Raw genomic sequence first — 5726 nt, forward strand, 5'->3', positions numbered from 1 at the left:
AAGTACCTTAGTATAAAAAATAATTTATTTTTATTTTTACTTAGTCAGTATTTTTTTTTAATTGTATATGTTTTTATTTTTATTTTTATTAATTATTAATTATTATATTATAATATTAATAATTATTAATAAGCGATTTATAATGACATTACATAATATTATATAACCTGTTTTAAAAAATAATTTAAATTAAAGAATAACAGGTAATATTAAAACGGTGTTAGAAAATTGAAAATAAAATTAATCTGGATTATAAATATGATAACTCTTCATAACAACCCGGGAACCAATTAGGATTTACCAAAACATTTTTTTTCTTATTTTTACTAGTCACCTATATCTTACCTATTGATTCAGTAAGTACCTATCTGCATAGATAGGTATGTAACTATATAAGTACAACTAGAACATACATAGTATACGTTTTTATGCTTGGTGTATACATTTTCACCGATAAGCTGTTTTATAGTGGACGTAGATCAGTCAAAGTATACGATGTAATGTTGTATCATTGCATATAATAAGAATTCTATTGTGCAATGTTTAACTTATCCTTAGGTAGGTACCTCAAGACTTCGAGTAAAATATTTTCCATTAATATATTATTTTTTAATGCGATACAATCACTGTTTAATTAAAAAGAATATATATAATTGTAAAATGTTATTTCATCCTACGTTGTTTCACACACATCAACCTTAGTCCTTAGATTTCAACGCATTAAAATGTTGTATACATTGTTTATTATTATATTTTATTGTGTTAAATTATATTGTTTTATATAATATACAATGGCGTATTTACATTTAGGTTTCATAAAAACGTTGGGTAACTATACGATATTTAACTTAAATACGTTATGAAGTTTCATTAGCTAATACGCATTTCATTTTGTTTTCAAAGAAAACAAATCGACAAATATGAAAAAAAATTATTTGTTGTAATTATATGTGTAAAGAGCTTTTTTACGATTAAAATGTTTGTTTTGAATATTTAAGCCACAACTAAGAAATATTTGTTAAATATGTCATTGTATTAAGTGTATCGGTACAAATATATTATGTATCTACCTATATGTTATGTAACAATACATGTTATACGGTTTATGTAATATTTTATTTTTTAACATGTTTTTTAGGAAAAAACATTGTATAATAAGCGCCTTATACTTGCACAGGATTACTAATAAAACATATTAATTGTCAACATTCATTGAATGTGTGGCCTACGGCAAAATGTTCACTTGTTTGTGGCATACAATATTTAATCTTACACAAGTATTTTATTAGATAGAGTAAGTAATGTACCTTATTTGCTGGATATTTTATAATAAATTATATTGCATAGATAAATTAGACTAGACTAATGGTTATTAATATACTACACAAATAATTCAACTTCAACAGTGTCGTTGTAGTGATTGCATGTTTTCGTACATTGTTTTTTTTTTTTTGAAAATGTTAAAATATCAGTGACCGAAATGTATTCTACAGTTTATAATAGAATCACAGTTATACCATCTACATTTGAAACTGATTTAATCCTTGTAGAAATGTGTGATAGCATGTTGTACTCATTTCAATATTTATACCTACTTATCAGTGAGTAAATTCAAATAAGTAACACATTATTAAGAATAAAACGTAAATTAAAACCGAGGGTATATATTATTATGGAAACAACCGACTGAACAGATATTTTAATTAGATTCAGATAGATAAAATACCAGCATACAAAAAACTATGAGAAACAATACTAAACGTTTTGAAGGATTGTGGATTTCGGTTGAGTTGGAGAAAATATAATAATTTTTGTTTAGGCCATGTTGCACGATGGTTATGTTACACTAATTAATATAAATAATTTAAAATTACATTTTGGTTAGTAGATACAGCTGTTTAATTGGGCGAGTAAGAAGCCTATGCAAATCTCCAATCTCTACTCTCTAGGTTATTACAGTAAATCATTTGGAACATTTTTTGTCTAAACACTCAAGCAATTGAGGCGATGTGGTCTGTTTTAAAAATGAACAATAGACGTTAAATGCATGGCACCACTCAGGATTATAACCGTGGCACTTGATCGACACATAATGGTATCAATAAATAATTAAAACATTAATTAATTAAATTGTATAAAAATAAATCCCGTATACATATATTTGAATAAATTCTTGTTTTTTTTTATGTTTATGCAAAATTATAAATTTGAAAAATAAAATTAATATTTGATTGTATTATTCTTAAAATATTTAAATTCAATTTTTATAATAAACATTTTTAGTGCTTAGGTATAAATATTGTATTACTTATTTTATATTAATTAAATGGGTAGGTTATTAAAAATTACGCAGTAGATCACTTTAGATGTTTTTTTTAGGTCACACATTCAATGAATTTCTTAATTTACAAAAATTGAATACTCTACATATTTACAGGATTGAGAATGAATAAATGGCACGATTGCGATCGAATTTACCTATCCTTTTTTATATGACGTTGCCGAATCATTGACGTGCTACTTAGTACATACAATTATATACAAAATGAAATGCGTGAATCAAAATGATTAAAAACTTATATTCTATTCAATATTAATTTTATAATAACTTTTATGAATTAGTATGAATAAAAAAATGCGATTAATAAGAATTATTGGCTAAATAAGTTTTGTAATGACAAGTCTCGAAGAGAAGGAAATATATATTTTTTTAATCAAACCTTGGATTTATAATAATGGTTCTTGTGTTCAATGATACTTTAAAAATACGATCTACCATGCAATGTCGCACGAAAAAAAAATAAAATTATAAAAATTAGCACAATTATTGTGCAACAGAAAAAGTATTTTCCAAATCGTACATCTTATAAAAAAAATGTCATTAATTAGCCGATAAACATGTGCATTCGCGTTACAACAAAAAAGGTTACACAATCGCAATCGTGTTTTATCAATTAAAATACATAATTATTTCGGCGAATGTATACTTTATATACATTGGATAAACGGTCGTTGAACAACAAATGCTTTTTTTTAACAACTATTTATTTGTCGATCTTATTGTGTGAAAACGGCATGTTTTCGAATTCAAACACCTTTAAAAAATGTTAATAAATGTGCTCAATAATATTAAATATTATAATATTTAGTAAAACATTCTGATAAAATATTTGCACGCACCATGTCATGTCTAGTTAAATAACAATGATATATTGTTGAAATGTTGCATTCCTTTTCGTTTATATTGTATTATATGAATAAGAAAATTATTATTTATTATTTAAAATAAACTAGGTATTACAATATTGTATTGACGTCCAGATCTACCAGCATTGTTGGTTGTTATTTTGATAATTAATAAATAATTATTAGAAATAATAGAATAATTAAATGATAATAAATCAATGTTTTATACGGTATTTTTTTTTATTAGAAATTTTTAATTTTTAATGTATATTATATTAATTGTTGGTATTTTTCCCTTTGGTTTACAATCTGCGCGGTCATTAAACATTTACAACCACACAGAAACCCTTCACTAAATTGTATTTCCTCGTCCCTGGTTTTATTTAAGTATCTTTTTGCCAAGTCCGTTGTATACGTCAATATGCCTACACGCGAACTCCTACTGCAATGCACCACTTAGTTTCCTATTAAACCTTTCAAAGGATCATCTTAGTCCATAATTTATATTTCTTCTTCATTAACGGTTGGCTCAACTTTTACCTACCATGTTTTTTTTTACAAGTAGTAAGATTTACAAAAAATGTTTATGTTGTGAATAAGCACGGCTGAAGTGAAACTATTTCTGACACATAAAATTTATAGGAAAAATAAATATAAATCATGGTATCTGTATGGTACCTGAAACCGGTACCGAACGGCCGCCCGTCAGTCTTTTACCTTTACGCGAACAGCGAACTATTCATCCTGTACCGACACTGATAATAGTCACGCCCTTGTGTCACACTACTGCACGATTTTACTTGTTAATTTAGTATTCTTTTTTTTTTTTGTACAAACGTGCGCGATATTTATTGTTTTTGTTTTTTACAAAGACAAAAATAAAGCCATAATCACGACCCAGATATAAAATAGTTCACCGCGGTCAGCATAGTAATACACACCGTTGTTAATTGCTCCGCGCCATGCGTACACTATTTAGTGCAATTCGAAACCGATTTTATTCTAACTTAGACCAAAATCTTAAGGAAATCAATCCACGTATTTGCATAAAACTCTAATTCTAATCGACCGTAAGCTGAAACCTATACGGTAAAATAAGTGCTAAAACTAATTAGATCGATAATCTATTAAGCGCTCGGTTCAAACTAATTAGATCGATTAACTGCAAGCGTACTGTTCCAGGCACCGCGCTCGCACGCAACCTTGTTACCGTAGATAACATCGCGACGCAATGCCGCCCAAGATAATCACGCCTATCAACAAACAGTCCTCCGCAACTAACAGCATACAGAGCGGTTCATCGAATCCATTAAAAATTGTCATAATTAAAAACACACAGAACACTCCATCTGACAGCACAGATTGGATAATCAAAACAGGAAAACGCACGTCTTCTCCAGATAAGTCGCCTACATCTAAAGCAATCAACAACAACCTTGACAATTTTACATATACCACTCCCAACCGCTATGAAGCACTCAACGCCTTAAGCGAAGAACCAAATAACGAAAATGATATCGCAAATGTTCAAATGCTAACCGAAAATATCATATAGCCACCAACCTCTCCACCAATTTTTATCATCACTAAAGTCAACTACCAAAATTTCTGTAACCAAATAAAAACTCTGGTTGGCAACGAAGAATTCTTATGCAAAAACTACAACCAAAAATCTTAAGTTAATACTAAAATCCCCTCATTCTTTCCATCAAGTAATTAAATTACTAAACGATAAGTCTGTTGAATATTTCACATACTAAGCAAAGGAAGACAAATCTTATCGCGTAGTGTTAAAAAATCTACACCCCATAACGCCCATGGAACTTATTACTCAAGACCTCGAAGATCTTGGATATTCGGTCAGAAACGTTACCAATATAAAGAAGAAAAACGAAAACAGCAATCCATTCCCACTCTTCTACATCGACCTTAACTCAGCGCCAAACACCCTGAAATATTCAAACTCAAGACGCTATCCACCTCTCAATAGTCAAGATTGAAGAACCTTACTCTAGGCGCGATATACCTCAATGTCACAGATGCCCAAAACTACGAGCATACGCGTACCTACTGCAATCGTAACCTAGGTGTGTCCGTTGTGGTCAAGCTCACGTCTCCGACATGTGCGAAAAATCAAAGGACACCCCAGCTACTTGCGCTCTATCTGGAAAAGACCACCCAGCAAACTACAGAGGATGTGCGGTACACAAAGAACTCCAAAAGTCCAGAAACACGGTAGCCTCAACCACACACGTGGACGTCAGCAGGAGACCACTCGACAGCAACCACCCAGATAAGAACAAGCAACACTTGAATTGGGAAAAAACACAAGGTAAGCCTCCTAGTAATGCCACCTATTCTCGCTCTTACGCAGACACATTAAAACCACCTAATCCTAACTCCACAAACACATGAATTCTCCTCTTCCCCTGAACCCCCTCCAGCCACTCTTTTCTCATCTTTCTTGAACATTTTCAATCACTCATTACACAACACCATTAATAAATCTACTTCACACACGTTAATAAATACAATTTTAA

The sequence above is a fragment of the Rhopalosiphum maidis genome, chromosome 3, assembly GCF_003676215.2.
Source record: "Rhopalosiphum maidis isolate BTI-1 chromosome 3, ASM367621v3, whole genome shotgun sequence".
In the NCBI taxonomy this organism is placed as follows: Eukaryota; Metazoa; Arthropoda; class Insecta; order Hemiptera; family Aphididae; genus Rhopalosiphum; species Rhopalosiphum maidis.